At 40.3% G+C, this 22,111-nt stretch overlaps 1 long non-coding RNA gene across 3 annotated transcripts in view; it reads left to right on the plus strand.

Moving 5' to 3' along the window:
* The window catches only part of LOC308516060, a 386,889-nt gene that overhangs the window by 280,095 nt on the left and 84,683 nt on the right, over nucleotides 1-22,111 (plus strand). For all 3 annotated transcript variants that reach the window (XR_013995694.1, XR_013995695.1, XR_013995696.1), the window contains 2 exons: nucleotides 15,946-16,069; nucleotides 16,551-16,647. This is a non-coding gene — a long non-coding RNA (uncharacterized lncRNA). The remainder of the gene's footprint in view (nucleotides 1-15,945; nucleotides 16,070-16,550; nucleotides 16,648-22,111) is intronic.

Genomic DNA, 22,111 nt, shown 5'->3' on the forward strand with positions numbered 1-22,111 from the left:
GCAAATTTACCATTTCATAAATCTCACTATGTTGAATGATGACAAAATGGTACCCATCTGGGACTCTATTCATGTCATTTCTCAAATATTTCCACTCACTTCTGTTTGTCAAGGTCTGTTTGGATCCTGCATCTGTAGTTGTTTCTTGTCCCAGGCTTTGGTCAAAATGTGAAGTCAAAAAACTTGAGGCTATATTCCAGCTCTACTATTTTCTAGCTTTGTTATTTGAACTGAGTAAAATAACTGCAATATCTCAGTTTCCTCATTTGTGAAATGGAAAATAAAATGTTTAAACTCCCTCATTGAATAGTTACAAAGATAAGAGTAATATTGCCTATAGGTGTTGGGATAAAAAACAATAATGCAATCTGAAAATGTAAATATTCCTCTATAGGCTTCAGAGTCATTGGTTAAAAAATGGTGAAGCCATAGGACCAAAGACAAAATATCTCTAGGAAACTTGCACAGAATGGCAACTATTGGATGTTGATGCCAACTGATTAAAATGTTCCGTGTAACTAAGCGCCCTAGCATGCAGCCCATATTTTTACATTTTGTGCGTTGGCATGAGAACCTTTGTTAGGTTTCTTACTCGAGTTCAAGTGAATTTTATCCAGTGACTATCCCTGGTCTGCCAGCCCACTAGCCTTGTCAGAGAAAGAAATGAGGCTTGTCTTGTCTCTGTTGAACCCCCACTGTGTGCCAGGATTGCCACTTTCTTTTCTGGGTTTTTACAACCATTCTTTGAACAGTTTGCCAAGAGTGTTTTCCAGGATCAGCACTGAATGCGCTGGTGGTGTGTAGTATTGGTATTCTCTCTCTGTGTTTTTCTTTCCTTTTCTTTTCCTCATCTCCAGTCTGCTGGCACGAATGCTCTTTCTCCCTCAGTATTTACAAGAGGGAAATTCAAGAGCAATCAACTTTTTGTTTGAGTCCAGGTTGCAGTCACATTGGCTTATCTCATCTTTGCTGAGGTGGTGGTAGATCCCAAGCAGCCGTGAGCTGCACTTACTATTGTTAAGTTAAGAATAGTTAAAATCCATGTAATTGGAAGACCTTAGAAACCTATGCCTAAATATTATAAATGAATATAAAAATCCAGTATTGCTTTCAGTTTCCTTATGAAAGCAAAATCAACAACACAAAAAGCCAAATATATATTATTAAGGATATTTTAATAATACAATTTTATTGCTAAAAAATGCTGTTTTTTTTATTTTTATTTTAAGTGAAGAAGAGCATAATAGAAGCCCATTACATGAATTTTTTACTTTGCCCTGTTAATTTAATATGGACATGGACAAAGGATAAAATGATTTGCTCTTATGGTTTTGTTCAAAGCAATAATACTAATAAAACTGGCTATTAAGCAACTATTGTATTCTATGCTATTTATTAGACATTTTACATTTATTACCTCATTCAGTACAATTACTCTGCAAAGTAGGGGTTTACCAATTTTGGAAATGAGAAAATTGAGACTCAGACAATTTTAGGAAAATGCTTAATAAGTGCCAAGCTGGAATTTGAATCATCTGATTCCAGAGTTGCAGGTTTTTCCATTACACCACAATGTAACTTTGAGTGACATTTTCCATGAGACTTTTAAGTTTTTTCTTATTTAATATTATGATGACTGAGCTGAGTGGCCTTTAACTTGGGCCGTGTCAGTGGGAATTGCTTTAATAAAGTTGTTATATTAATAAGTTGAGTGATTGTTGAGTTGGACTGCTTTATACATTTTAGATGAAAAACATTTACCAATGAATAAAGAGCTGCCTTTTTCAATTGCTGGTCATAAGTAGAGATTCTGCTTTATTTATTACAAATCAATTAATGGTCCTTTCCTCTAACACCCCATCAATCAGTCCCTGGACATTGCTATTGATAAGGATACCTCACCAAAAAAAATCAATCGTCCTTTGTCATTTTGACAGGAATTAGCCATACAGGTGAATTAATCCAGAATGCAATAGAGAATTACCTGCAGGCTATGGCCTAAACCTAATTTTGTAAAATCAAAATTGTCATAAGAAATTTCACAATCGATGATAACAAAAGGCTTTGCCCCTTGATCCCATAGGAAGGCTTGATTTGCCTCCCCAACATGAGTTGGAACCACTTTTGTTTTCTCATTTGACCACTCGGGTCTCATTGCCAGATGCTGTGGAAAGGCTTGAGATAGTGTGCGCTCTGTTTCCCAAGGCTTGGTTGGAATTTAAACCATTTTAATAGGGGACTGTATAAGAAAACCTAATGTAATGCCTGAAAAATGTACAGTTGCAGATATGCATGAGGCTGCTTTCTGGCTCTGCCACAGGTTTCTGTCACAGCGGTCCAAAGGAGAATTTTCATTAACACAGGCTCACCAGAGGAATGTTTGAACCTGTACGAGCACAGTCCAACCAGAGCTCTATGCATACAATATTACCAATAAGATGTTGGAACGCAGCAACCCCAGAAGCTGCATCTTTGGAATCTTGTTTGAAAGGGTGATTGCAAACATGTGAGTAGTGACCATGATTATTTCCAAAATTAGAGTATGCTATTTCCATAGTACTTATGGAAATTTATCTTTAAAGAAGTTTAAAGATTAGACATTAAGAATCCTCTCTACTTAGCTGTATGATATAAAGTATTTAGGAAACATTTGTGTTTCTCCTAATTCATGTTTATCCCCAGGTTGAAAATTTAAAACATTTTTAGCCCCTTCCTTTGAGGCTATTGCCTAGCTTTTTTCTTTTCTTCTTCTTCTTTTTTTTTTTTTTTTAAATATATGTCAGTCAAGTCCTTTATTAGAAACTCATCCAAGTAAGGTTTACTTCTGAATCCTGGTGTTTAGATAGCTTTGGGGAAACTGTATTTAACCAAATGACAGTACTTATAGTAAGACAAGTAAGCCTGGAGTGTTTTTTTTTTTCACTTAAAGAAAATATTTTAAAGTTACCATTGTTTTTAGAAATATAACAGTGGTTTTATATACTTGTTTGTCCTGTGATGTATTTGGAAACCTTTCAAAAAAAGGTTTACATTTTTATGGTATATAACCTTTATATAAATCTTTTTTAAAAATTATATTTATCGGGGTGACATCTCTATATATATACTAGTAAAAGGCTAATATGCAAAGTGTCCTCTCAGGAGTTCGACCAGGAGTTCAATCGCTCACTATGACGTGCGCTGACCATCAGGGGGCAGTGCAGAACGAAGGAAGGACCCAGTTGGCAGCCAGAAGGAAGGCCTTGGACAGCAGCCGGAAGGCCCCGATCGGCTCTGATCACTAGCCAGGTCTAGAGACCCTACCCGTGCACGAATTTCATGCACTGGGCCTCTAGCTAATTAATAAGATCATGTAGGTTTCAAGTGCACATTTCTATGACACATGATCCATATATTGCATTGTGTGCCCACGACCCGAAGTCAAATCATCTTCTATCACTATATATTTGGCCCCCCTTTACCCTTTATTCTCCTCTATGTAAGCCTTGATGTTAGTCTCTTTTTCGGGCTATTTCTTAAAGAAATCTCAAATACTGGTTCAGTTCAATTTGCCGTAGGATAAGTTTTAAGATAATTTGTTGATCTCTTGATATTACCCAGTACATGACACCTAGAGGTAGAGTAAGGGATTAGTATTTGTTTTAGAAATTGTACCATTTGCTTAAAAGTGGTGTAGTTCTGCCCTAGCCCATTTGGCTTAGTGGATAAAGCATTGGCCTGTGGACTGAAGGGTTCCAGGTTCAATTCCGGTCAAGGACATATGCCCAGGTTGTGGGCTCAATCCCCAGTAAGGGGCGTGCAGGACACAGCCAATCAATGATTCTCTCTCATCATTGATGTTTCTATCTCTCCTTCTCCCTTCTCTGAAATCAATAAAAAATTTATTAAAAATATTTTAAAGGTGTAGTTCTAAGATATGATTATACTATCTTCAGCCTCTTTTAGTCAGCACTTTGTGTCCATGAAAAGAAATGCTTTGTCCATTTTCCATAAGTAGTAGTCAAACTTTCACCTAATTAAAAAAAAATTGTTTTCAGCTTGCTTCTACTTACATAAGCAATCCTATAAGTGACTGGTATTTTGAATCAACATAGTGATGATATTGTTAACATTATTTTAATTCCAAATGTAAGACCATATGCTGAGTCATCAAATAAGTCTCTGTAATTTAAAAGGAATTGAAATCATACAAGATATGTTCTCTGACAACAGCAAAATTAAATTAGTAGTTCATAATAAAAAGCCTTCTAGAAAATTCCTCCACATTTGGAAATTGAACCACACACTTTTAAATAACTCATTGGTCAAAGCAGAATATATTTTGAAATAATTATAAACCATATCCAATATATCAAAGTCTCTGGAAGATGTTGCCAAAGCAATATTTAGAGGGAAATTCATTGCTTTAAATGGTTCTTTTTGAGAACAAACTAAAGTTGTAAAAACATACAAATATAGTTGGTAAAACTATTAAGAAATTCAAAACACAAATCAGAAGAGTGGTTACCGGGAGGGATGAGGATTGTGATCTAGGAGGATACCACAGAGGGACTACACATGTTCAATTTATTTAACTGAAGTGTGATATGGGTGTCTATTATGGGTTGAATTGTATCCCCCCCATATTTATGTTGAAGTCCCAACCATTAGTACCTCATGTGATGCTCTTTGGAAGTAGGATTTTTATATGGATGATTGAGTTGAAATGGGGCCTTTAGAGTAGGTCCTGATCCAATCTGATGTCCTTACAAGAAGTGGAAATTTGGGCACACAAAAGATATTCAGTGACACACAAGCACAGAGGGAAGAACACCTGAAAGAAGTAGCTAGAGGATGGCCCTCTACAAGTCCAGGAGAGATGCCTCATAAAAACCTAACCCGGCAGGCACATTAATCTTGATCTTCCAGCCTCCAGAACCATGAGAAAATAAATTTCTGTTATTTGCAACACCCTGTCTATGGTACTTTGTTATGGCAGCCCTGGCCGACCACTATTTTTAAAATATGTTTTTATTGATTTTAAAGAGAGAGGAAGGTGAAGGGAGAGAAAGAGTGAGAGAAACATTGATCTGCTGCCTCTTGCACATCCCCAATGTGGATTGAGACCACAACCTAGGCATGTGCCCTGATCTGGAATCAAACTGGAGACCTTTTGGTGCATGGGATGACATTCAACCAACTGAGTGACACTGGCCAGGGCTATAGTGTCCATAGTTTTAAAAAGTTTTTTATTACACTTGTCTTCAATATTTTTGTATCTGTTTAATAATTTATAAATAAATTGTAAATGAATAAATGGATAATATATTGAGCCCAAGGTTGCCTTTCTGTGTCAGAGCATGCTAATAACATTTTCAAAACCCTAGTTTTAATATTTAAACTTACAGGAGTAGCTGTGTGTAAATATTTAAAATGGGACAACATTGTCACTTGTGGAAATTTTGCATACCTCAGAGCTGTGAGCTAGATGAGAAAATCTAAAGCCCTTATGACACATGCCAGTACAACACGCATTGGCTGTGTTATTACTAGTGCTGCTGCCAATATTGTGATTATTTATTGCAGTTTAGCTTTCGTGAAAGGTGTAGGATCCAAAATGAATCTCACACAGTAGACCTTGTGAAAAGGTTAGTGAGTTAAATTTGAGAATATAGCTGTTTCCTATTAGCCCGAGGTTAAAACATTTTGGAGTGAGAGAGATTATGTGTCCTCTTGGGGATGGACTGTTCTACCTCCACCTCCATCATGGTCTCTGCCTTCAGCTACAGATAATGAGAGATAAATTTCTCCTTCCCAGCTTACCTCTGCGCCCATGTATGTGCGTACTTAACATGAGGCATATATAAATTGGCATTTTTTGGGGGAATGACATTAATAGTCAAAATGCTGTTGATGGAGAGATGAAAAGAATTGCATTTGAATGTGCTGTTATTAAAGAGCAATGGGGATTGAGCAATATTTTTCTAGAAATTTGTAAATAAATCTCTCTTCTTCCTCTTTCCTCTCTCTCCCTTTCTCTCTTTCCCCGTCCTCATGCCTGAGATTCTAGAGTTAAAAATGTACTATTTGGATTAAAGACACTGTGGTCTCTTCCAAGAATTTATTTTTATATGCTGAACATCTTGGAAAGTAAGACCTTGCTCCACATGAGGAAACGATTCATCATATTGCTTTCCCATATGGTAGCCGGATTGAGAGTAAGGATGGGGAGTGGATCTGGAGAGGTGGCCATAGGTTGTGCTCAGGAGTCCTCTGTCCAGAGCATATACCCTCAGGGACTTCACTTCACTTCTCTCCAGAGTATCTGAACTTTGTGTTTTCATTTTGATAATAGTAACCTGATGTAAACACATTCTGAATCATCTGAATGGTAATGTTACAACAACATCTTCCCAGAAAACTTTAGCACCTGTGTTTACCTTTGTGCCAACCCATAAGTGGTAGTCTTTGTTCCTTGCTAATGATTGATTTATAAATGAAGAATTTCTACCAGGTTTAGGCTGGATGACACCCTTTTCTGGTAGAAGTGAGAGAAAAAGTGACAAGAGAATTGAGCCATCCTGCTGCCCTAGTAACGCAAGCACCCTTGTATCAAAGGAATCTTGGTTGTAGCATGAGTGCCATAGTCAGGCTGCAAGTGACACAGTTGTTGTAACCAAACCTCCTCTATCACATGCACTTAATAGTGTTAAATTGTGTTTTATAGCATTTCTTGAAATTTTCTTAGACATTTACTTTCGCTTTTTAATTGTATAAGGCTTAGAAGCTTAAGGAGGTTGTGTCTGGTGTACATATTTTGAAGATCTAATAGAATATTTTAGGTCAATTCTGGGAGTATGTGGAAACTTTTGTAGATTACTCAAATTTAAGAAATGCTGGCCTGGTGTGTAGCAGAACACATCAGAATGAGTGCTGGAGTGAGGGTGAAGGAGGCCGGGGAAGAGATGGGGTGGTTAGAATGAGAGCTTTGATGGTTGGGGTTGAAGAGGCTATGGTAAGCTCTTTTGTAGGTGTCCTGGATGAATAAAAGGGGCTTATAACAGGATTTCAGTAGGTTCTCCCCCAAATGTGATCGAAGTCATAATTGGGCCCATGGCAGGCACTCTGCAGGAATTGTTAAGTGATGGAAGAGCTATCTCAAAATAATTTGACATCTCTCTCCTAGATTATTTAAAAACAAGTGCATTTCTAAAGAGATTTATTATGAAAATTGAGGTCAATGATTTCTATAAAGAAAGGTGAAGTGGTGTCAGATCCTTTCCATTTAGCTACTGGCAGGTCCACAGGCCAAATGTGGGGTCTTACACTTGCATGGGGAGCAAATGGAATCAGCAACAGTTAGACAGGAGGGCAGAGGGGCCACCAGAGAGTGTGACTCCCACACCCCATGTATTTGGTAGAGTCTTGTGCTAATGCTGAATTCCTGTGTTTACACTGCTGTTGAGATAAAGCAATTTTATTTTTATATCCTTTTTAGTTCTTCATTAACTAATCTCACCTTTAGTTAGATTCAGAGATGAACCAGCTTTCTATCAATTTCTGAGAAAGGGATTGTATCCCCAGGTTCTCCCATAGTTCACACATATTTGCAGGAAAGGAACTTGAGATAAATGTTCTTATCATCTTTTAATTTAACAGAAGTATAACCCTGTCTAAATAAAAATGCCAGTGTTTTTAAAAATAAACACAGGTTAGAAAGTTAACATATCGCTGATTATCTCTATGAAATAGTACTACATAAAAATAACGACAGCAAGAAGTAAAGCATGAGAGGCTGTGGTTTCTGGGCCTTTTTTGGCATGTTAGTATCCTAATCAAACACGTATCCTGCAAAACTAAGGCATTTTTATTATACTGAAATTATATATGACCAAAAAAAATTTAAACTCACTTATTTGAATAAATAATAGAATTACCACTAGATTTCCTTGAAGATGTAAAATTGCTTAAGGTTCTATGTATGTGTTTAAGTATTTATATTTTATCATGTGTATTACATATGTAATGAATAACTTATGTTTTATACATAATATCACATGTACAAGGAGAAAGTTTTCAACATATACCGTAATACAAAACTATTTTTATTTTGTGTGTTTACCTTTTAATCCATTTTGTACCTATACTCTGTGGTGGGGAGAGCTGCAGGGGGTGAAAATCTGCTCTTTCCATCTCATGGAGAGTGTCGACTAAAGCAAGTTGATCTGAAGCTGGAATTTGTTTGCAGCTTACATGGTCACTTCCATTTTAAACACCAAACATCAAACACCAAAAAGCAATGCTTCTCAACAAAATAGCGTAGGGCAGGAAGTGGGGAAAAGAGAGAAAATGAGACTTGAGAAAGTAACAATACTGATCATTTGTATGTGAAATTAAATTAACTCCAACGAAATTAAGTCAGCTACCCTGGTTGGTGTTACTCAGTGGGTTGGGCATCATCCAATAAAGCATCCACCCCAGGGTTGCTGGTTTGATGAGCCCCTCTCCCCCAGCTTGATGGGGGGGGGGGGGGTTCAGGGGCAGTAGATGCTTCCCTCTTGCCTCTTGCATTCTTTCATTGATGTCTCTCTCTCTCTCTCTCTCTCTCTCTCTCTCTCCTCTCTCTAAAAATCGATAAAATATTTTTAAAAATTAAGTCACCTAACAAAAAAGTAAAAATGAAAGATATTTTAGAAGGCATGAAACCAATATGAGATCCTAAGATAAAAAAGAAAGTGATGTTGAGTTTGAAGTATAGAAGAAGATACAGGAAAGAAAGCACAGATAATAACTGGAAATGTCACCAAGTAGGTTTAGGTTTCAGATCTTTCCTTAAATGACACCCATTAAAACTTTGTTAAACTAATTTACATTTATTTGATAATGAAAGAAGTTCTGAATGTATTGTTATTTTAAGAAATTTTCAGCTAGAATAGGATAAAAATGTGTGCCCCTCCCTCTTCCCCATAAAGTATTCATTAATGGATTAAATGAAATGAAAGAACAATTAGGATCTAGATTTTGCTTTAGCAACTTATTCCTTTGACTAAAAGACAAAAACTGCTTTCTTTCATGTTCAAAGTGATTCTACATGGACTGACCTGTGCATATGTAGGTGATGCTAAAACCATGTTTAGATAAAAACATAAATATGTACACATGAATGACACTGTAACACACACATAACTTCCGCAGACATGCCAACATCAAATTGTAGTTTAGATGGCTTAATGGAATTCTCAGTGATGATTTGACTTAGGGACCTAAGATATTTCTTATTAATAAACTCCCAGAGCAAGCCTTTTCTGTTGCTCTTGCTATGAGTAAGCGAGTGACAGCATAGAATAGTGTTGAAGAGTAGGCATCAAAGGGGGCATGGTGGAGGTTTGCGTGTGGGCTAATTATCAGCAGTCACAGCGTTTGAGGTACGTCTTTTCCTTAGATCACGGGGATGTCATACAGTTAACGTATATTGCATGCTTTCTGTACTCAGTGATGTTGAAAAGGCGTCATGGGAGTTACCTCCATTGAAACTTCACAACAGCACAATGGTCAGATGAGGAAACAGGTGAAGTTCAGAGACAAAATTTCCCCCCACCCTCTCCCGGGAACCTAGTATCCTGGCACTAGCATTTGAATTTGGGTCCCTTGCTGGAAGGGTGTTCACCAATCCCCTTTGCTGCTTCTCCAGGACAGGCTTGAGTGCTAGGGATAAAGGTCGGAGGTGAGTTTCAAACAAGCATTGTTTAATTTGGGGTTAACAAAATTCAGGGGAGAGGAAAGATGCCACTATATGGAAGAGTCCCACAGGAGATGGGGTTTAATTTCAAATGCCGAGAGACTAAACTGAATAAAAGATTGAAGATTCTAGCACGGGGAATGGTCTGAGCAAGTGTCTGTTCAGGACCTGGGAGGAGATGTACTTGCCTGGAGCGGGGGCTTTGTGTGGGGGAAACTGGGACGTCAGTTCTGCATTGCTCATCAGAGTTGTGTGTGTTGATGGTGACGAAGGGAAATTTGGGGTCAGATTCCTAAATCATGGATGCTGAGCTCAGGAGTCTAGAGCAGTGCTTCCCAAGCTGTGTTCTATGCAGTCCTGGTGTCCCAAGAGCTTTCTTGTGAAAATGCATTCTGTGGTCAAATAAATGTAGACAGCACTTCACAAAGTTTGTACGAATTTCTCAGTCTTGAATTTACTAATTTATACCGTGTTCTCCCCAGAAGGAAGAATCAGAGCACAGAATCTTTGTTTCTCAGAATCCCCATGAACAGCTACTCTGCGTGCTAGTTCTGTTTCGTGCTGTTGGAAAACACTGGCTCAGACTGTTCTGTGCAGGATGAGACATTAAAAACATTTCTGAAGAAGGCAGTAATGAGAAAGTATGACTTAAACTTTTATGCTGCTTAAGACTGCCTGCAGTTTTTAATTCTCTTAGGCACAGATCCAAGCAGCCAATTTTTATAAATACAGAGAAGTCCTAAAATTTCATGGAATCCCAGAGTCACTTATCAGAATGGATTTTGAGGTTTCTTTTTACTTTAGTGTTTTTAAAACTTTAAATGCCGAGCTTCTGGCTTCTGTTGCTCTCCTTATTGACACCGAGTTTGAAAGACTGTTTCCTTATTGATCTCATTTATTCAATATTAGCATTAACTTGGGCATTAGGAAGGGAAGAGAGATGCAGACGGAGGGAGAGAAACATGACCACCACCCACGCCCCCAGGTTTCCTGTAGCATTCTTCACACCACATTGGTGATGAAGAAAGGATTTACTAGGACCTCATGTGATAGATAAGGCCATGGTGAGACTGAGGCCCTTTCCAGTCTCTCTGGCAGCTGTTGATAAAGCTTTTAATGCCATTTCTGGCACCCTGGACTTAGAACTCCACTCTGACACTTTGGTCCGGTTGAACCATGTGACACACTTACAACTTGTGTTCTGCATTGTCAACTCCAGATGATCACAGGATCATGGGAGAGTGAATCCAAAAACTGTTCCCTCCTTTTTTGAAGTAGACTCACATGGACAATTGCATTTCTTCATTATCCTTGGTTGCTTTCTTCTCTGCCTTTAATAGCTGTTTTTAGGATCTTGTTCTCTATGTTTTGAAATAAGGTAGCAAGTAAATGTCTTAGGTAGAATTAACCAAGTGAGAACATTTGATCCAGACAAATGTTAGCAGAATTGAAATTACAATGAACTCAGTTCATCGGGAAGGCCTTCAATTAAAATGTATTCTTTACAAATACAGGTTGACACATCAATTTCTGATAGAAATTGTCATGCTTACAAAGGACCACGAGCCAGACATTTGTATCATTCTTTTAAACACATATTTAGACTGCAGTCATGGAAAATGGGAGAAAAATCAGGAGGGTGAATTGCAGAATACATCCCGAAGTTTTCTTAAAAGCAATACTGCATTTAGACCAAACTCAACTTTGAAAAGTGGATAAATGTGTGTCAGGAGAAAAGAAAAAAGGTGCGCAGGAGTGAGTGTTTCCAACTTGTTTTTTAGTATCACTTACTCTATTCTTTTTGGTCACCCTAAATGGTCAAAAGTTTTTCTACAGTCAACTGGAATCCTTTTTAATTAAACTGTGCTTAGAAAGTGTGTGTCTGAGGGTGTATTGCTATTTTCTTTGGTTTGTTTGTATCTAGTACTCTTGGAGATTTTTGAAATAATCAAGAAACACTTATGTCATAGACAGTGTTTACTGTCTTTCAACAATAGTTTACTTTTTTTGTTAATGGGACATGTGGTGTTGGAGCATGTATTTGAGAAACAGGACAGACAGCATGGAGGTCGAGAGTGAGGCACTGCAATCCTTCTGCTTAGATTCGAGGCCTGGCTCCACTTCATACTAGGGATGTAATTTGGGGCAACTCACTCAGCCTCTCTGGACCTTGGTTTCTCCTTTTATAATACGGGGTTGGTGATAATAGAACTTAGCACATATGTTTTTTTGTAGATATTTAAGAGCTTAGAATAGTATCAGATACATAAGTATTAAATAAACGTTGGCCATTATTACTAAATAAATTACTAATAAATGTTAGGCATTACTTTTAGATTTTATTATTTGAAAACGTGGTTTCCTTCTTATTTTTGGTGGGTTACTGCAGGAGGGGGAAGAAATTAGGCAGGAGGGCAGCGTAATTATTGTTTTTCTTAATACACTGGGACATCTTTAACTGGAAGATAGGACTTGAGTGTTATGTTTTTATGTGTATGCAGAAGCCATATCACTTTCCCCCAGATAATGGCAAGCTTCAGCACTCTGTGCAGCTGTGGATGTGACTTCTAGCTTTGTGTTCTCTACCAGAAGTGTTATCAGAAAGGGGAGCTGGCTCTGAGTGGGTCTGCCTAGGGCCGGCTGGTAGTGTTTGGTTCTTGACTTTGTGCAGGAAAGATTTTACAACATGAGTCCCTGTGATTTTGGGAGTATGTTTATTAAAGCTGGGGACATTGAAACAAGGGAGGGCCTAGGATAGAAGACTCAACAGGAGAACTTAGGTGGGGCTGCTTTGGTTCTCTAAAAAGTCAGAGAAAAGGGGGCCTTGGAGGTGGTTTGGAGGGTTAGCCCGGGAGGAGCTGCCACTGCCCATTGCCCCCTGGTTGCTAGTCTGATGGGCCCCTTAGAGTTTAGGAGACTCATGCCTGTGGGAGAAGAGGAGGTGGGGTAGGGAAAAAGCACAGGCTGGGCTCTTTGTTTTGAGGGTTTTTAAAGGCTGAGCGTTTAGGAGAGATCTTAGGGGAGATCTCAATAGGATAGTCATCAGCTTTTCCAGGTGTGCTCTTTCAGGGTCCAGTCTCCACTAATTGGTCAGTGCCAGGGCAGGGGGGCCATTAGTCAGTACAGTAAGTCCTGGCTTCACCTACCTGGTTTTGCTGCTTTTCTGGGCCTGGAGCTGAAACACGACTGAGGCCTAGATGTTATCTCTAGGGAGGTAATTGCTGTCTCTGGCTGTAAATTGCTCAGCCAGTTTGTTTAGCTACGGGTCTCAGTTTCCCCATTCCACTTGCTAAAGAATTTCCCCAACTGGTTACTATCCTTCCTCAGAAGGTTGAAAATAACCCGAGAAAACATTTAGTTTACCTTCCCAGTTTGAGAAACCTTCTGTGGCTTTTTGACACTAAAGTTTACAATGTTTATGGTCCCCCAAAACCATAAACATGTGTGCCAATGGCTGTTATTGTGGTTGTCAGTGATTAGGGGGAAGAGGCCCTACAAATTCCAGACCCTGTTGGTGACAGTGATTGGGATTTTTTATTTGTTTGTTTTTGTTATGGTGTTAAGTGATTAAAAATCAGGTCATTAGTTAACCATAATATAGGTACATAGCTAAATTCCACAGAACTGTATTTAGTGCCATCACTGACCATAAAATTGATAGTTTGATATTTTAGGATGACTTTTGCTTGTTAGATGTTTGTCTTTGACATAGTTTGAGAAATATGTTCCCTATATAAGTCCAATCCCATCTCTGAAGTGTTCCCAATAATTTTGGTTTAGAATTTTTCCTGATAGTTTGCCACTAAGTCAGAAACTGTGATGTGTGTTTGAGACATTCCAAAACCTTTTGAGTCCATAGCACCTAAATTTTTTCTCTAAATGGTTTCTCTACCTCTGTATTATTATTTCAGTTTCTTCCCAAAGTGATGGCATCTAACCCTGTATCTTCAGTCTACAGAGCTCACATTTGTTTTCTCCTCTCCAGAAGGCATTTCCTCCATGTTATACTATCCCCACCTCAATTTCAGTGTCTTCAAAACAGAATAATTTCTCAAACTATGTCCATCTTCTTGCCCATCAGCGCCTTAGTAATGACATCCTTATTCTCCTGGTTACTGATCACAACAATTTTGAACTTTCCCTAGCCTTTATCCCTTTATCCTTTTTAGCCACACAGTCCCTCAAATCCTTTCATTCTTCATTGGTACTCTTTTTCCCCAACCATCCGTCTTTCATCTTATGTCTTCTTTTTTTTTTTAATTAAATATATTTTATTGATTTTTTACAGAGAGGAAGGAAGAGGGACAGAGAGTTAGAAACATCAATGAGAGAGAAACATCGACCACCTGCCTCCTGCATACCCCCCACTGGGGATGTGCACGCAACCCAGGTACATGCCCTTGACCGGAATCGAACCTGGGACCCTTCAGTCTGCAGGCCGACGCTCTATCCACTGAGCCAAACTGGTTAGGGCATCTTATTTCTTCTTACTTGGTCAGGAACTCATGGCTTCGTGCCTAGATTACTAAAACAGCCTTCTAACTAGCCTCTGAGACAAAGATATTCAGTACTCTCTTACCTGTGTAGCTTTCAGATTAAAGCCCATAGTTTATGTTTTCCTCCTGATTAACACTGAGAGTGGTTCGAAGTAAAGCCCAGACTCTTCAATCAGCTCATCTGCATTTGGTCCTACCACCATTTGCCATTAACATCTTCCGTTTTGCAGCGGAAACTTTTTTTATGCTTAGTGTCATAACTTTATCACACCAGTCTCTTTCTTAACTTATTTTGTTCTAATCATTTGGGATCTCCTCTTCCCACATTTCCACTCATCTGTCTTTCATCCATTTCTCATGAACTTCATTTCAGTTCATGTCTTCCCATTGTCCTTCAGATACACTTCTGCACTTAAAAGCCTATAACCCAGTGGTTCTCAACCTGTGGGTCACGGCCCCTTTGGGGGTCGAACGACCCTTTCACAGGGGTCGCCTAAGACCATCCTGCATATCAGATATTTACATTATGATTCATAACAATAGCAACATTCCAGTTATGAAGTAGAAACAAAAATAGTTTTATGGTTGGGGGTCACAACATGAGGAACTGTATTTAAAGGGCCAGAAAGTTGAGAACCACTGCAACCTTCTTTTCTCTATCTCTCATTTATTGCCTTGTAAGAATACCTGTTACTGTCCATTTTTTAAAATTTCCAGTTAATATTTTTCATTTTTATATTTCCATGTTTTATGTTTTTCACTTAATCAGTTCTTAACTCCCCAAGGGCAGGTATTATTGCTTATGTAGATATTTTCTCTCAGAATGATTTATATAGTAGGTACTATATAAAAACATGTGGAGTGAATCCATGGTTAATATTTGAGGGAGTCAACATATGCATGACTTTGCTTGGGATCAGATGAGATGTTATGAGGCAGCATTATATGAGTACTATGCAAATGTAAGGTGGTGTGATTAATTCTGGGTATGTTTTTGGCTTTTGTTGATAGTGTCCTCCATTCTGGAATATCACCACTGCCTGAACTTCTCATGACCTTGAAGTTTAGACAGAGACACTGTGATAGATGTGTTTTCATAATAGGTCTTACACATAAGATCTAATTTGTTCATGTTTGTTTATTTACATATATTTTACTAGGTCATTTATGTATTCAATTTGGATATTTGTGAGTCTAAAAGCTTCTTAAGAGAGACGTGCTATTTTATTGTCACCTCTGCATGCTGTGGGGTCTTCATCATGGGGCTAAATAACTTTATTTATCTCTAAACTCATTGGTTGAGGACTGAGATTATATCAGACTCTTCCGCATCTTCACAGTAAACCTCACTGCCTTCCCACACGTCATCCTTCCCAGACTGTCTAATCTGGAATTTCAGATGCTCCCCCTCTAAGCCATTTCCACATTTCAGCTAGTACGAGCCATGACAAATTACAGGCTAGAAGGGGAGTTGCTTACATTCTGTAATAGAGCACTGTACACCTAAGCATTTTGTTAGAAAGGAGTACAGAATCTAGAGCTGATATATAGCATACATTTTCTTCCCAGACAGATCTGTGTCCTTATTAATTTTTTTCTCATCCTTTTTTTCAGGTGTCTATGTTTGTGAACATATTGGGCTTGTTGCTCTCTTTGTAAATCTGTAGTTACTGCTCTGGAAAAGTCTAACTTGATGTCCTCTCAGAAGTATTCCCTCTTTTCCATCATCAGGCCATCCCGGTGTCCTCCCCGAACATCCTTCTCAACTGCCCCTGAGGCGTGCATAGCTGTTCTCTGCTGTCCATTCCACCAGATGGCCTCAAAGCTAATAGACAGAAAAAGAAAATAGCTAATGGTAAGAATTTTTTTCCCTCTTAGAAAATGTCTAATACATTTACTTTTAAGTGCTGCCAATGCAAGGTTTTTCTTATGAGTAGATGGTATTTCAAAATGTTGTTTTTAGAATATTAAAAGTTTAGGAACTTTTTGGGGATCCCTTTTATGGTGGTGGGTCAGGAGGATGAAGATGCAAGAGCACATTATAGATAACTTTTTCAAATATCTCACATTTTGGAGATTCTGAGTTTTAGATCTGAGTTCCATTGACTTCTAGTGTCACCCATTGCATAACCCATCAATTCCTTAAACTCAGCATAGCCAAAGACGAACTCATTCTTTCTGTTCTACCATAACCTTTTATTTTGTGTACTTCAAAGATTGGTGTTGTCATTTACCTGCTGCCCTCATGCCCTACCAGCCACTCATTCCATATTCAAGTATCCTGCCATGTCTTCTAAATATTTTTCTAATCCATCTCCATTTTCTTATTCTTATAGCTCCAGCTTTGGCTGTTTCAATTACCTTCCTACTGGGCCATACAGTCTGATGTGGATAATCCTACCCTGCTCCCACTCTCTCAAAAAAGGTCTCATTGTGAGTTATTTCCCTTATGGGCTAATGAATACAATTGAAGCTTTTTAGCATTCCATGTTCCAGCTGTCTCATTTCCATAATCTTTCCACACCTGGACCCACTAATGTCTTTGATTTCATGGTCTAGTCATGATCCAGTTCCTGAGTCAGTCCTGATTGAGCCAGGATGCATGTAAATGTTTTCCATCCCCCTCTTCCCTCTTCCCAGGTCCAATGGGCACTTAAAGTTAAGCCACCACCCTGGATCAGAAATTCAGTGGCCTAGTGATGTCCTCTGACTTGCTGAATCTCTACTAATTTCCTCCCTAGTATTCAGAGTGAATTTCCTTTCCCCATGTGCTGTGATTTGGTGGCTGTGATTTGCATTTCTTCCATCTATCTTGACCTAATCTGGGCTTTTATTGGGATCCCATTGCCAAAATTTGGCTAGTTACTCAGTTTAGTAGTCTAGTATATCTTTAATGCTTCAACTTGGACTTCAACTTCTTGATGGTTGAGGTGCCTGAATTATTTTTATCAGGACTGGTGATTGTGACACCCAAGAGCACCTGAGAGATGATTGTTTGCTCACTGTGTGTATTAGTTTTTTATGACTCCAGTAACAAATTACCACCAATTTGGGGGCTTAAGACAACAGAAATTTAGGTATCAGCTCTCTCCAGAGTCCTAGGGAAGAATCTGTTCCTTGTCTGTCCCACCTTCTGGTTGCTGCTGACATTCCTTGGCTTGTGGCTACATCACTCCAATATCTACCTCCATGGTCACATTGCCTTTTCCTCTTCTCTCTGTAGTCAGCTCCCCTCTGCCTTCCTCTAACAAGCATACTTGTTACTGCTTGTAGGGCCCAACTGGCTAATCCAGAATAATCTCTCTCCATCTCAAAATTTAATTTGATCATTGAAGGTAGTATTTACAGATTCCAGAGATTAGGACCTGTTATCTTTGGAGGCCCTTATTCAGTCTGCTGCACTGTGTTTTACATACCTAATTTGGGCTTGCTATTTCTCCTGGAATCCCAAGTCCTGAACATTCCTGAATCATGGTTAAGCTTGTCACCCCCTTTAGCAAAACTGTTTTCTATCGACCTCACCGACCCATAGAGAATTGGCCTCAGCAATGCTGTCCATTTCCCCAGAGCCTGTCTCATGCCTGGCGCAGGTGCCACCTCCCCTGCTTTGTTCATTTTGCCTCAGTCTGATATCTTGAATTATAGGAAATATCAAGTCTCTTTTCAAAATGTCATCCTGTGATGCTCCCTCTCTCTGCCACAAAGACCTTGCTATTCAGGCTCTCCAAGATTGTCTCCATAGTGCTTCACGTAGGACATACTGATTAGGACATACACAGACATGCCCTGAGACATGGGCTGCTGTCTCCTTATCTAGAAAGCCCCTTTCCTTCTTCCGTGTATGATGAAATAGTGCTCATTGTGTAAGGTCTTCTCCAAGATTTTCTTGTTCAGATTTTCTGAAAATTTCTTGAACTGCACCCCTCTCTCCTTTTCCATGCAGAATCAATTACTCCATCTCTTCTTCTTCAGCACTCTGTTTGTGTTTAATTCTTAACCCATTATTTTCTACTTTATTGTGTCTACGTCTCCTTCTTCTTATACTGAGTTTCATGAGAACCAGGAATAGGATATTTCTCATCTTTTTTATTTAAACCTGACACATGACCCACAATAAATGCTTGATATAATATATAATACTAGAGGCCCGGTGCACAAAAATTTGTGCGCTCGGGGGGAAGGGGGGTCCCCTCAGCCTGGCCTGTGCCCTCTTGCAGTCTGGGACCCCTCGGGAGATAACGACCTGCTGGTTTAGGCCTGCTCCCGGGTGGCAGAGGGCAGGCCCAATCCCTAGGTGCAGCCCCTGGTCGGGCTCAGAGCAGGGCCGATTGGGGAGTTGGGGCGCCGCCCCCTGTCATGCACAGAGCAGGGCGGATTGGGTGGTTGCGATGCCACCCTCAGTCATGCTCAGGGTAGGGCCGACTGGGGGGTTGGGGCACCGCCCCCTGTCACACTCAAGGCAGGGTCGATGGGGAGGTTGTGGTGCCACCCCCTGTCACGCACAGAGCAGGGCCAATCCGGGGGTTGGGGCGCTGCCCCCTGTCACACACAGAGCAGGGCCCATCAAGGGGGTTGGGGCTCTGTACCCTGTCATGCACAGAGCAGGGTTGATCAGGGGGTTGGGGACCTCCCCCATTTCACTCACAGAGTAGGGCCGATAGGGGAGTTGGGGCACTGCCCCCTGTCACACACAGAGCAGGGTGGATCAGGGGGTTGGGGCGCCGCCACTGTCACACTCAGGGCAGGGCCGATGGGGAGGTTATGGCTCTACCCCGTCACACACAGAGAAGGGCCCGTGGGGGGGGGGAGGTTGGGGTGCCGCACCCTGTCACACACAGAACAGGGCCAATAAGGGGGTTGGGGCGTCGCACCCTGTCACACACAGAACCACAGGGTGATCAGGGGGTTGGGGAGCTCCCCCGTATCAGGCACAGAGCAGGGCTGATCAGGGGGTTGGGGCGCTTTCCCCTGTCACGAACAGAGCAGGGCGGATAGGGAGGTTGTGGCCCTGCCCCCTTTCATACACAGAGCCGCAGGGCGATCAGGGGGTTTGGGCGCTGCCCCTGTCACACTGATCCCGGTGCCGGGAGGCCTCTCAGCTCCGCTGATCCCGGTGCTGGGAGGCATATTACCCTTTTACTAAATTGGATAGAGGCCTGGTGCATGGGTGGGGCTGGCTGGTTTGCCCTAAAGAGTGTCCTGGATCAGGGTGGGGGTCCCCACTGGGGTGCCTGGCCAGCCTGGGTGAGGGGATGATGGCTGTTTGCAGCTGGTCACACACCCTTCAGGGTGGGGGTCCCCACTGAGGTGCCTGGCCACTCTGGGTGAGGGGCTGAGGGCTGAAGCTCCCAACTGCTCCTTTTTTTCTTTTTTTTTTTTTTATTCTGGGCCAGCTTTAGCTCTGAGGTTTGGCTCCAGCTCTGAGGCCTCTGCTGCTGAAAGCAGGTATCTAGTTTGTTTGTGTTCTATAATCGAAAGAATGTATAACTCCAGCTCTGAGATTCCGGGCTCGCTGAAAACAGGTTTCTGGGGTTTTGTTTAGCTTCTATATTTGTTACAATGTTTCAAACTGCAGGCTCAGAGGCCAGCAAGGCAGGCGGGGAACGCTGGTTTCCTCTGTCACTGAAGCAAGCAAGCCTCATGTTAGTTTCAAGCTGCCTCGCTGCCAGCCGCCATCTTTGCTGGCAGTTAATTTGCATATCGCCCTGATTAGCCAATGGGAAGGGTAGCGGTCGTACGCTAATTACCATGTTTCTCTTTTATTAGATAGGATAATAAGTGTGTGTATTTGATCAGTTTCAAATTTTCCATAATTTAGACTATCTTAGGATATATGGATATTTAATAATCTATCAATTTCCTATGAACCTCCAAATAATTGTTAATTTAGGTGGCTTTGTACAGTTCATTTTGGCTCTTGTTCCCAGTACAAATTGGTTTAACATATTCTAATTTATATGTTCTGTGCTTAAATTTTATTCACTGTAAGGGGTCATTACACCTAATCCTCTGGGGAAACCAGTTTACTTTAATATGAGACTTTACTACACGTGAAAAACTACCAGTATAATGTTGACACTTTATTGTCTTTTTGTAGATTTAGACATTTAAGCAGGAATCTGGAATTTTATTTGTCAGGATTGCTTCTCTTGAGCCATTGGCTATGTGTTAAAACAGTACTGGGGATTTTTTAATCCCCCCTTTCCCTGGATGCTTTGTTTGGTTTGAGTAGATTGGAATTTCAGCATCATTTTTTGCACCTGTTCACTGGAAGCTGTGTGCAGAATTGCCCACTACCTCCCTGATCCTAAAAGTACTGCCCTGTGAGTTATTAGCCCTGTTGCATTGCTGGCATCTGTTTCCTATTTCTAGGAGTTTTGTAGAGAGTGCCGGTATTTTATTTCATTGCATGTCTTATATTTATGGGAAACTCAAAGGGCTTTTGCAGATTTTCTTTTTTGGTATCTAATCTTCTAACAGCTCTCTGAGGTAGGTAGCGTGAAGTTTTATCTCCATTTTGCAGGTGCTATAACAGTGGTATCACACAACTTGATGTAGGCCCCATAGCAGGTCAGGGCCCAGTGGAAACCAACTCCTCAGTTTTTCAACCTCCGTTTCAGTGACCGAGATATCAAATAACTTAATTTTAATTTTAACACCTATTCCATTTTGTTTTTGCATGAAATGTTATTGTCAGCACTTATATGGTAGCCAGTGGTCCAATTTTAGTATTATTTTTCCATCTTCTGCATCCTATAATCCCTTCTCTTTTGTTACACACACACACACACACACACACACACACACACGATACTTTGTTTTTACAATAAGTGTATAAATATACTTTGTGTGTATAATAAAAATATACTTTCACCCTGGCTGGTGTTGCTCAGTTGGTTAGAGGGTCCTCCTGAGCTTCGAAGGGTTATGGGTTTGATTCCTGTCAGGGCACATACCCAGGTTATGGGTTCTATCCCCAGTTAGGTGCATTCAGAAGGGAACTAATCAATGTTTCTCTCTCACATCAATGTTTCTCTCTTCCGTTCTCTTTCTAGAATTAATGATGAGCATGTCCTTGAGTGAGGATTAATACACATACTCTCACTCTCTCTCTCTCAAAATAATTTATATACAAAGTTGAAGTTACTTGGTCAGGGGACTATATGCATATATATGAAATTTCAGCTTTATCAGCTTATTTTACGTTTTCACTAACATTTTTGTCAGTTGAACATATGCTATAGGTATTAGCTAGAGATATGAAAATGTTACAAAGACATACAACCCCCAACAGTGGAAAATGAAAGAAAGTAAGAAATACAATAAATTGAACAGCAGGTACTCATAAATAAGTGAAATAAGTTTTAAAATTTAATTCTTTTATGCAAAGGACAGTTACCCCAAAGTGAGCTTATGCTATAACTTCCATATACTTTTCCTCAAATATTAGTATTTTTTATCTCTCTTTCAGAGGGCAGTTAACACATTTTTTTTAAATGTAAAAGTTTACTGCAAATGTAAGTTTTTGGTTAGATTTGCCAGTCTTCAAAGGGACGCATCACGGGGCTTTGTGTCTGTGTTGTAGGGTGCAGTCTTCTTCAAGACTGACTTCGGAATGCCCTACGCTTTCGCCAAGTGGCATTAATTTTCCTTCTGCTTCTAGAGCACTGGGCTGCCTGGCAGGGAAACCTCCCAGTTTCTGGAGGCTGAGGCACAGGGTTGGTTTGTTGCTATGGCATGGCGGTGATGCGGGCTCCTGCGCAGCTGCTGCAGGACTCAGCCTCCAGTCCAGACGGTGCGAGGTTTTCTTAAGCCCTGAGAGGGGATTTAGAGCACCTGGTGGGGGAAGCAAGGCGCCACCCCTCCGCTTTGTCATCCTCTCCTCCCACCCCCTGTG

The sequence above is a fragment of the Myotis nattereri genome (assembly GCF_964212035.1).
Source record: "Myotis nattereri genome assembly, chromosome: 3".
Lineage (NCBI taxonomy): Eukaryota > Metazoa > Chordata > Mammalia > Chiroptera > Vespertilionidae > Myotis > Myotis nattereri.